Consider the following 12,125-nt stretch of genomic DNA (forward strand, 5'->3'; position numbering starts at 1 on the left):
GGACTGACTTAAAAAAACTTAAGAAGGAATGTAGAGAAGAGTATTGTAAGATGACAGACTTAAGTCCACAAATATCATCAACTGCACTTATTGTAAACAGAATACATGTTGTACTGAAGAACGAATAATGTCAGACTACAAATTAAGAAACACAACAAGTCAGATATAATGGCTCACCTCCATAATTCCAGCTGCTGTAGAGGTAGAGATCAGGAAGATCATGGTTCCAGGCCACTGGGGGCAAAAAGTTAGAAAGACCCCATTTCAACAAAAAAAAGAGGGTATGGTTGTATAGACCTGTAACCCCAGCTGCATAGGAGGCATAGGTAGGACGATCATGGCCCCAGGATGGCCAGGGCAAAAACTGAGACCCTATCTGAAAAATAATCTAAAAGCAAAAAAGGGCTGGAGGCATAGCTCAAGTGGTACAGGGTTCACCTTGCAAGAGCAAGGCCCTGAGTTCAAACCCCAGAACAACAACAAAATGATAAAAATAAAGGTACACAACAAAAGGCTGTGTTTCAAACAATAAGGTGTTTGAAAGAATCACCCTTTAAATGTGAGCATACAGAAAAGCTGGTAACGTTACTGCTGAAGTGCTTAGGGAAAGGACAACCTTTTCAACAAATGGTGCTTGATCAATTAGGTACATGAGCTTAAGAATATAAATCTTCTCAAAGAGTAATGAGTGAATTTGACCAAAGTATGCATGCAGGAAAATGTAACACCTATATATAATCACAATAAAACACCTTTGTATAACTTTAAAAAAAGAATATAAATCTTGTCCACCACAAACCTCATCTCACAACTAACACAATAAATAAATTTTAGGAAAAATGAATAAATAAATGTTAAAAAACAATAAAGTTTCTAGACAATAACAAAGAAAAATGTCTTCAAGATATTGGGATAGCCTTACAGTAAAAGAAGATCTGAAATATGTGTATCTGACAAAGGATGTATGTGCAGAATACAAACAGAAACCTCTACAAGTCAACAAACTGGAAAATGATCAATAAACTGCAACATGCATATCACAAGAAAGGGTATCTAAGTAGAAAACAAACATAGAAAAATATTTCACTAGTTATTAAAGATGAAAACTAAAGCCATAATGTCTCATATACAAAAACAAGTTAAAAATGAAAAAGATTGCTAATATTATTGTCAAAGATCACAATTAGAACTGCTATAGTATCTATTAAAGCTGTACATAGACATATAAGCAATACCATTTTAGTAAATATCTAATGTAAATGCTTAGACATGCTAAGACATATACTAAAACACATATATGTCCCCAAATTGAAAAAAGCCAAATATCCATCTATAGTGAAATAAAATTGTGATATTTCATATACAGGGAATATCATAAAATGATAAAAATCTGCTACAACACATAAATGCAACACAATGTAAATTAATCTCAAAAACATAATGTTGGGTCAAAGAAGCAAACTACAAAATAATATGTACATTATGATTCTATTTTTATATCATTAAAAGTCAAAACTATTAGCACTCATAATAGTGGTTGTCTTGAAGGAGTAGAGACTGGAAGGATGGATAATCTAGTAACCTTCTGTGTCTTGGTTTGAGCACTGTGTGCATGGATGTGCTCACTTTCTGAAATTCACTTTTCTATCCCTTTATGACTTCTGAAATTTGTTATCTGTATCTTTTCTTGGAATGGAGTATTTAATTTAAAAAATAAGCCTAATAATAATTTTGGCCTCCTAGAGGGCTGGGTGAGCTTCCATCTAGTATATATTTCTCTTTCTGTCCATCAGCCACTTGGCCTTGAATATGGGCACAGTCACAGAAACATGCATGAAACAGAGGCAAATAAAGCTCCAGATTGCTAGCTGGAGGACCATAAATGAAAGCTCAGGGAACTGAAAAATTCCAGTGAGACAGTGGAGAGAATGGGACCCCATAAGGTGACTTCATAAAGTTTTTGTGAAACTGTGGGCTTATCGTGAGCGTCACATGCATGAATCTGATTTTAATCAACCTAAAAAAGAAGTCATGACTTAAATTAATAGAGAGTCCAATGCCCATGTCCAAGACTGGCCACTGGCATACATACAGGACAGATTTGAATAGCACTGAAAACAAAACTGGCATTGGAAACAATAGAAAGAAGCTTGTAACTTGCAACCTGAACCTAACCAGGTCTACTGTCTTCTAAAACAAAAATATCAACATTTTCTAAATAACTTAAACAAGACTCCAAATCTAATATTAAAAATGTCCGAGATGTATTCCATAATTAGTAGTCATATAAAAAGCCAAAAAAATATCAACTTGCATGAGAAAAGAGAATCAACAGACACAAAAACTGAAATAACACAGATGTTTGGACTTTAGTCATAAAAATGCTTTAACAGTCAATAAGGAGCAGTATAGAAACTAAAAAATAAAATAAAACAATAAAAAGTTGTCTCTAAATTTTGTAAAACTCAAAACCCTACAGATTTAAGAAGTGCAGCAGATTCCTAATAGGATAAAAATAAAAATAACTCATGTCCAGATATGTTAAAACTAAACATCTGGAAGCTGAAGACAAGGAAGAATATCTTGAAAATATCATCTATAGGGGAACGTGATTCAAATGACTGTGGATTTTTCTTCAGAAACTGTAGAAGCCAGAAGGAAATTACATACCTTTTTTAAAAAATGCTAGGAAAAATTAACCATCAACTTAGAATTCTATATCTAGTAAACATACCTTCACAGAATGAAGTGAAATAAAGACATTGTTAGATGAAGAAGAACTAGGAAAATTTGTTGTCAGGAGACCTACTCTAAAATAAATTCTCCAGGTAGAAGGAAAATGATACCATGAGAAAACACAATGCTTCATTAAATATTAAGAACTAATGGAGAACAATGAAAATAATAAATACATGACTATGCATAAGAAAACATTCTCCTAGAGTTCTTTGAAATATGTTTGAAAATATAAAGCAAAATTATAGCATCTGATGGGATTTGCAGTGTATATAGATATATAAGAAAGCTATAATGCAAAACTGAAAGAACAAAAGGACATTTATGATAGTAAAATGTATATATTGTACTAAAAGTGACAAAAATACTGATTCTAAGAAGAGTATAAAAAGGTAGGTATTTAGTGCTGGTGGAGTGGCTCAAGTGGTAGAGTGTCTGCCTAGCAACCATGAGGCTCTGGTTCAAATCCTAATACCACCACCAAAAAAAAAAAAAAAGAAAGATATTTATATTATAAACTTTTAAAACAACCCCGAAGAAAAACCATACAAAAGGATGATTAGATATTTGAATGGAATACTAAAAATATCCAAATAAACCAAAACACAGCAGGAAATAGAAAATAGAAGGCACAAACAGAATACAAAACAGACAGAAAACAGAACATAAAATGGTAGACACAAATTCAAATATAACAAGAACATTAAATATAAATGGTCTAAACACTCAAAGAGATTGTCAAAATGGATTTAACAAATGACCCAACTATGTACAGTTTACCATAAAATTACTTTGAATATAATGACAAAGACAGATTAAAAGAAAAAGAATGGGAAAGAAGTATAGCTCTTCAGTATCTACAGGGGATTGGCTCCAAGACCCCTCATAGATATGAAAATTCACAGATGTTCAAGCCCTTATGTAAAATGACATAGTATTTCTATGTAATCTATTCATGCTTCTGATATACTTTAAATAATCTCTTAATTATTGATAATAACTATATAATGTAAACACCATGTAAATGGTTGCTATACTGCGTAGTGTGGAAATTATGACAAGGAAGAAAGTCTGCATATATCTCAGCCATTTTTTGTTCAAATATTTCCTATGAGTAATTAGTTGGACCTGAAGATGCAGAGCCCACATCTATGGAGGCTGATTGTATCATGAAACTCTATCACAATAAAACTGGAATAGCTACGTTAATTTTGGACAAAATAGATTTCAAAGTGAAAAATTTACCATAGATTAAGAGGAACATAATATAATATTAAAGGGTTAATTAGCCATTAGGAGACAATAATTCTAAATGTCCATGGTCCTAATAGTAGAGCTTCAAAACACATAAAGCACAAACTGACAGAACTATAAGGAGAAAAAGACAAATCCATAATTACCGTTGATAATATCAACACTCCTTTCTCAGAAATAGATAGAACTAATAAAAAATCAGTACGGACATGTTAAGAACTTAAAAATTAGCATAACACAAAGGCACAGGATCATTAAAAGAAAACCCACAGCATTTATTTTAATAGAATACATTCTTCACCAAAATTTTAGATCAACATGAGTGTATTTAGTGATATTTTAGTGTAGTAAACTACAGTTTTGGTAAGAGTAAATGTTAATTGTTTAGAAATAAGACCTACATCAGGAGAGGCAGAAAACTGCACAAAGGAGGAGGTCATATATTTTTAAGATATAAATTGAAAATGAAACTTTACAGAAATGAAGTTCTGCTGATCTCACTGTGAAAGTGCAAATAGTTTATCATATTTTTAGGAAACAGGCTTGCTACTTTGTTTAAACATTTGTATAACACAAATAGTTTTCACAGCAATGAAGCTGAATATTTGCTTTAAATATTTGTTTTGAAAACCCATTTACTAATACTTTAGAACGTTATGTAAAAGTATAGGTCGTTTTTGCCTAGGAAAATAATCTAAGATCATTTTAATAATGCTAAAGGATTATGTAAACAGGAAACCAGTATTTTCTTGCAACAAAAGGTGGTTGGTAGGTAGGTAGCTATAAAAATACTTTACCAATTCATTTCACTATGAATTCTTCCTTAAAAGAAATCAAGGGGTGACTTTGAAATAAGTTTAATGTTTCCTTTCTTCTGTTTTAATTACACACACACACACACACACACACAGCCATATATGCTAAGAAAGAAACAGTATTATAATATTGATTAACAAGAGGACCTACATTAGATGGCATGATCTGAGAAAGTTGCTTTGGGGAAGTATCATTTAAGAAGGACTCAAAAAGTCATAAAGAGACTTTAAGAAGTGGCAGTGCCAATGGAATATCAATCAGTCATAAACAAGAATGAAATCCTGTCATTTGCAGCCTAAATGGATGGAACTGGGGGACATTATACTAAGTGAATTAAGTCAAACCCAGAAAGACAAGTACCACATATTCCTTCATATGTGGAATCTAAAAAAAAGTCAACTTGAAAGTAGAATACTGATTCTCAACTAAAAGTTGAGAAGGGTATGTCAGTTAAAGAGTGGTTGGATTTGATCAATGCATGCCATATGCATGTAGGAAAATATCACATCAAGTCCCAAGATACATAAGAATAATACATGCTAATCAAAAATAAATGTTAAAAAAAAAAGATGTGCCAGTGCCATTATGCTTCAATGAGTACACTGAAAGTAAGTGAATTGTCACAGATCTTTTCCAAAGAAAGAAAACATTTGGCCCAGTCTGGTATATTCAATAGCAAATACTATTAGCAGTCAATCACCCTGTGCAGGAAATATCAGGGAAACAGAAAACATCACTTGTTATAACAGCATCTTATAAAACAAGACAGCTCCCATCTTGCCCCAGTTCATTCTGAGGAACAAAGTAAACAAAGGTGATGTTGCTTACAGTGGCCATTAATGGGAACCAATCACTTCTACCCTCAAAAAGGCTAATAGCTATCTCAAAGGAAATCCACTGGCTGCGAAATGGAGGTCTGAGGTTCTGCTTTACTCTACACAGAGCAAATGGTTCCTGAGGTGAATAGCACTACTGTGGTTACCTGGTGGTTGGAGATCAAGCTTTCAGCCCCTTCCGTAGCCTGGAGTAACCAGCACAATTAGCCCTCTTATGACTATAAATGAGGTCTGACAAATCCAGCTCCAGAGACCCCTCGGTAAGTTCCTAAATGGCAACAGACAGGAACAGCATAGCAGTGTCTCCTGCTTCCTACCTGGGCACTCTAGTTAAAGGTCAAATATATTTATATATGTATCAAGTGGTGTAGGACAAAAATAAGTAAGATATAGATGTCTGAGTTCTGTCCACAGAGCTCCCTCAAAATTGTCTCTGTCTCCTCATTGTATTGCTTCACTCCTAAACCTTGGATTGAATTCATTTGTTAGTTGCACTATTGTGCAAGTCTTCTATTCTTGGCTTCACTGACTTAATGACAACTACCCTAAAGATTAGACAAAAAAAAAAATGGTGTCCTTTTATAGTGTGCAACTCAAGTGGAACAAGTGTTCATAATCTAAGCTCTTGTGCTAAACCCCCAAATCACCCATTGTCTTCCAGGTAAGTCATTTATCACTGTAAGGAAAGGTTAGGGCTCTGGTAAGTCACTTTCTTCTCCTAGGAATGATGGCACCAAAAGGGAAAAAAGAAAAAAACTATCTCTCTATCACAACTCTGACTTTGGCCTTCCAGAAAATCTGTTCTTATGGGTAAAATGAAACAAAAAAATTTAGTGGGGAATGTATTTTATAATGTTTTATTTATAAAGAAAAAAATCTACTTTTATAGATGGAATCAGTGGACAATTAACTGAGAGAAGGTTCTAGGAAAAGTGGATCTGAGAAGGGAAAGTTTGTGGCATACTAGATCTAATGGTTATTTAAATCCATTTTAAAGTTTGGTGTCAAATAGTGTTGATTTTACTTTATTGATCAGCTAAAACATCCATATATTCGATTGAATATTTAGTACTAAATGTGTTCTACCACTAGAAATAAGATCAAGAACTCTGAACAACCAGGTAAGCACATGTCATACTGCAAAACTGTATATAAATGCTAATCAAACTCAGCTCATAGGAGATAACCATAATGATCTCATCTTCCAAAAATAAACTTCCAGCTCACTACTCAGGCCATCCATTCTGTAATTGTTACTGAGACAACACAGTACGCAGGGGATGAAGTTAAACCCTGTCCTTTTTAGTCAAACAGCTGGACAAATACTCACAATAATACATGAACCAATATGATGACAGGAGAATATTTCTAATGCCAAATTCACCTCTTTGTAACTAAACCCTGTTATTTAGGATTTCTAATGTCTTTGATTTTAAAAGAACTCAATACCCACCTGGAAATAGGCAAAAGTGGCCCACAACTAGGAAGACACACTGAAATCACTAGGGAAACTTTTTTTCAAATTAATTTTTCCCTCCTTCAGCTGAGAGCCATGGACTAGATTTAATTGGTTTAATCATTTCAGGTTGAAGTAGGTGAATAACATTATGACAATTACAGTATAATGGTAGGCTTGCCATCATCAACTACACCTCTTGAAAACATTCTGACAATTCAATATTCTGAAATTATTCTGACAAACCAAGAATCTTGGTTAACTTTATACCACCATGATAAACTGGGCACTGGACCAAAGCATTCAGTCAAATAGCATTTGACTCTACATTTACCTCAAAGCAACAACATGCAAGAGGCTGAATATGCCAAATTACATCCTGTAACTTAGAAATGACTCACATTCACTGAAGAGTAGAGTATTTTAGTGTCATCTCAGTGGACCTTGTTCATTTCGAGATAACACCACATGGTTCCTAATACACACCACAGAAGCAGACTTGTGTCTTTGGATCCAAATGCTATGAGTGAGGTGGTATGAGTTTTTTGTCTTCCTTTGTAGTCATAGCAACAGAGGGCAAAGGTAATAATTAGGCTTAATGTTTGAGCATATGGGTCCTCTACTTTCTTTCTTGAAAAAAGAAATTGGGGGACCACAATCACGAGGAAATTTTGAGCTTTGTTAGGTTGGAAAGGAACCAAGTCATTACCAGAGGCAACTCTTCAGTTATTTTCTCTTTTACGCTGTTATCATCAGGATATTTAAAGAGCTCTAAAGCCATTTATCAAACATTGGGTCACATCATCAAAACTTTGAAATTCAGACAGTGTGTTGTGGACTTTTAAAGAAAAGGAATATTTTTTACAAAACCAAAAGATTTTTACTTAACGAAACAAAGACACAGGTCTGTGAACCATATCGTAGGGGTCACCCAATAAATTGGTACACTGTAAATCTGTAGACTATCCTAGCCTTGTGACCTTAACTGTGACTTCAACCTTCTGGACTGGTCCTAGGGAAGGACTTAACAGTTTCAAGTCGCTTCCACCACAATAAAAACTGGTGGTAGGGTAAAAATAATTGTCATTCTCTTTCTCTCTCCAGAGATGTCCTGCTTTCAGTCTATTGAAAAACTTTACTATCACTTTCACTATAAAAAAAGGAATGAGTTTCAGACCCTAGCACCTTTCTATAACCTTCCCCCCCCAAAAAAAGGAAAGGAAAGAATAGGATAAAAATTGGATAGGATAAGATTAGATGAGATGTAATTAGATGGATTAAAAGAAGATATAATAGAAAATATTTGTGTGCATCTCACTTAGGGTAAATACTGTCTCATGAAATTTGTGCTTCAATGACTTCATGAATGCTGTATCATGATTGAAATGTATTTCTCTCTGTGCATTCTTATGAAAAGGATACCTACATAACTGCTCTTATAGAATTTCACTATAGGAATACTACTGGCTTTGGGGCCTGGTCAAGAATCCTAACTAATCATCTATTCATTATAGAACTTAACAGTCATCTCTTACTTCTACACATTAATTCAGCAGTGCTTCCTGGTCACAATCACACATTTAAAATGCTACACAGGAGGCAATATCACCCTCTATAGAGAAATATGAACCCATAGACTAAAGGTCACAAGCTCAACTCACACCTGATGGGAAGTGAGCTTTCCAAGTGTCCTTTTATATGTAGAGCTTGTCCTCCAAGCTGAAATGGAGGTCAGTTTTATAAGCCTTTATCTGAGATGTATGCAGTGTTATAACTACTTAGTCTGAAAATTAAATCTTCTTTTCCTAGCACCCATCAATCTGATACTAAACTCATTAGCAAACTGAAAAGAACACAACATACATTACTATTAATGGAGTTCCATGCATGTCACTCCCCACACAATGTACTAAAAATGGACTCATCTCTATTTGAGTGTTTCCACATAAATATCTGCTTTACAATACACAGCATTTCAGGAGTGAGAGTTCTTTAAAGCTGCAAAGACATTTACTTTGTAAAATACACTTTATAAGAAAAACCTTTAGGAATTTTCATCAATATATGTTGACTAAGAATGTACTCTGGCAGATCCTGTATTCTACAGATAAGATCTAGTAAGGAAAAACCATGGTTTTTGTCTAAAGAATTTGTTTAGTAATATTTATTTCAAAGTACAGAGATCTCTTATTTCCTGAGACTTATTTTGCATGACAATAATAATCAGTTCATAGTGATTCATCCACCATCTACATCAACAGAATGTAAGAACACAGTATAATATATAAAAATTTCTAAATGGAGATAAAAATCTGTTGTTGGCTTCCTGTTGGAAGATAGCATTTACACTTGCACCTGAATGAGGGAACCTTTTTTTATGCAAAGCATAATGTAGTCTTTATCTTACGGATTTTAAAAATTCAATTATCTTTCTCAAGCATGAAAGAGTAGACACTTTAAAGATACCATGAGAAATAGTATGAATTCATAAATGACCAAGAAATAGTAAACTCAGCCATTCCTGGATAGCTTGGGACCAGATTTGTAAGTAGTCAAGATTTGAGAACACCAAAAATAAAAATTCATAATTCTCTGAACCCCTCATCTATTTTCTTTCCAGAACTCCAAGAGAAACTGATTTCTCACTTCTCCTAGTGAGCACCAATGACAATTAAAGTTGGACAAGCAACCTTGAAAGAGTATTTTTAAAACATCACAGGTGCTTAAGGCTAGCCTTCAAACATTTTATTGGAAAAAAATGTTAAGAAACAATAACAAAAATGGAAATGGAGGAAGGAAGAGATGGGAATGGAGAATATCATACTCTGTTCTTAAATTTCAAAATGAAAAATATGAAAAGACTTTTTAAAAAATGGAAATACTATTTAAATGAATAAAAAAAGGATACATAATAGGAAAGTCTTGGGAAAAAATCCAGGTAGATTTCATCCTCAAAATATTTAGTAAAATTATCCAAAAAGTGAAAGAAAGTTATTAGGTATTGGGCAAGGTAACTAAATTAGAAAAATTAATGAAACCAAATTTTCAAGGAATACTAATGTCAATACCAAATAGTGATTTTTGATATCATTATTATTTTTATTTGTTTGTATGACAAAGGGAATAAATCAGCTAATAGCAAATACAGAAATTAAAAAATTAGTTTTTTTCCTAAATTAAAAACAAAAACAGCAGGCATATACACACATATGTGCACATGGACACAAAGATGGAAAATATTAAGGAGTTTCCTATGCCTCAAATATATTTTAAAGTACATTAAGTAGTAGGCACTACATTCAAAATAATGACAATTGCAAAAAAGTCTCAATTAATAAACTAGATGCATATGAATCACTAACACCAAATGGGCACTTATCACAAATAATGTGTTTACCTAACCTGTACTTAAAACTGACATTTCAATAGAGTAATGAAAGATTGGCAATGTGACCAAATCACAAAAAGTGTTTAGAAATAGCCTTCAGAACCAAATACTAACAATGGGAATATATATAATATACATACAAATGTAAAATATATTTAAAATACACATTTTTTTAGGAACCATCCCAGAAAAGCTTATGCCCACTTAGTAAATTGAGCATATGGAAATGCAGTAACAAGAATACATAACCTATTCAGATTTTCAAAAAGGTTTTGATAAAGTTTTGCACTAAAAACTGTGAAAAGAAATTGGATTGAGAGATGCCTAGGAGATTAATAAAGAACACCTCTACACAGAACACTGTGAAGGTATTTGCAGAGAGGATTTAGATCTCGAGGGCTCTAACAAAAATCAATGGTTAAATCCATTAATGGGCTTAAAATCTGGATAGTCGATTGGGAGGTGGTATAATTGTGGAAGGTAGGGCCTAGCTGGAGAAAATGGGTCACTAGGGGCATGACTTTGAAGGATATATCTTGGCCCTGCTCCTTCATGTTATTTCTCTCTGCTTCCTGGCCACTATGAAATGAGCAACTTTGTTCCACTACATGTTCTTGCTGCCATAATATTCTGCCTCACCACAGGCCCACAGCAATGGCGTAAGGTGACCATGATCTGAAACCTCTGAAACTGTGAGCCAAAATAAATTTTTCCTATGTTTAAGTTGTTCTCTTGAGTATCCACTACAGCAATGAAAGATTAGCACAGCATAGAATTAGAAATATGCATTTCCACAAACATGAAACTATGTTAGATACAGGAAGCAAAACATGAAGTGTAAAGTTGAAAAAGATGAATAAATGCTGACTATGGGAATTTAAAGTGTCACCTACACATCTTTTAAATTTCGCCATCCTCTTCAGGTAGTAAAACATCAAACCACAGCATCAGGGAATTCTAAAGAACTAAATGGCTCCCCATGTACTATCGTTTAAGAAACTGAGACTGAACGAGGATTAGTAATTGCCCAAGGATAAAGTCTGTAAGTATAAGGAAATTTTTATAGCCTTACAAATTATAAGAAAGGATGAGTTAGTTCCCCTATGGGCATGTGTTGGTCATCATATATCACTAGTGATAAAGAGCACAGGACTAAGGACCTTAAAATATGGTACTAAAACAAGATCTTAAAATAGTTACTGTTAATTTCCTTAAAACATCTCTATGTGTGTGACTGTAAAGATATCCAAAATAATAGGTATTATCAGAAATGCTGTGGATCTAGGCTTAAGAATGTCTAATATTTAATGGCTGGATATGACAAGGGCACAGGAAGAAAATCAGAAAAGTACACCACCATGAAAAATAAAAGAAGAAAGCATTTCAAGAAGGAATGAGCAGAGAGTAAGTCAAATGCTCAATGAGATCTCAATGAGCACTAGTCTGGTGAAGTGAAAGATGTCTCTAATGCAGGTAGAAGTGAACTGATGAATGAACAGGTGAGGAAACAGAAATAGAGGATATAAATAGCTTTTCTGAGAAATTTGAGTGTAGAAAGGCAAAAGAGAAAGGGTAGTATCAACAGCACTTTCTACCTGTATGAATGACGCTAAAACTGAACTTGGGAAGCTAAGTTATT

The 12,125-nt window shown here is 33.7% G+C and overlaps 1 protein-coding gene and 1 long non-coding RNA gene across 19 annotated transcripts in view; one reads left to right on the forward strand and one right to left on the reverse strand.

The window, feature by feature from the left end:
- The window catches only part of Zbtb20 (zinc finger and BTB domain containing 20), an 815,899-nt gene that overhangs the window by 598,957 nt on the left and 204,817 nt on the right, over positions 1-12,125 (reverse strand). The gene's annotated exons all lie outside the window — the stretch shown is intronic.
- The window catches only part of LOC141423241 (uncharacterized), a 75,982-nt gene that overhangs the window by 29,872 nt on the left and 33,985 nt on the right, over positions 1-12,125 (forward strand). The window contains exon 3 of one of the 2 annotated variants that reach the window (XR_012447952.1): positions 5,749-5,902. The exons of the other annotated variant lie outside the window; for it this stretch is intronic. This is a non-coding gene — a long non-coding RNA (uncharacterized lncRNA). The remainder of the gene's footprint in view (positions 1-5,748; positions 5,903-12,125) is intronic. 2 annotated transcript variants of the gene reach the window in all.

Source organism: Castor canadensis, chromosome 5 (assembly GCF_047511655.1).
Source record: "Castor canadensis chromosome 5, mCasCan1.hap1v2, whole genome shotgun sequence".
NCBI lineage: Eukaryota > Metazoa > Chordata > Mammalia > Rodentia > Castoridae > Castor > Castor canadensis.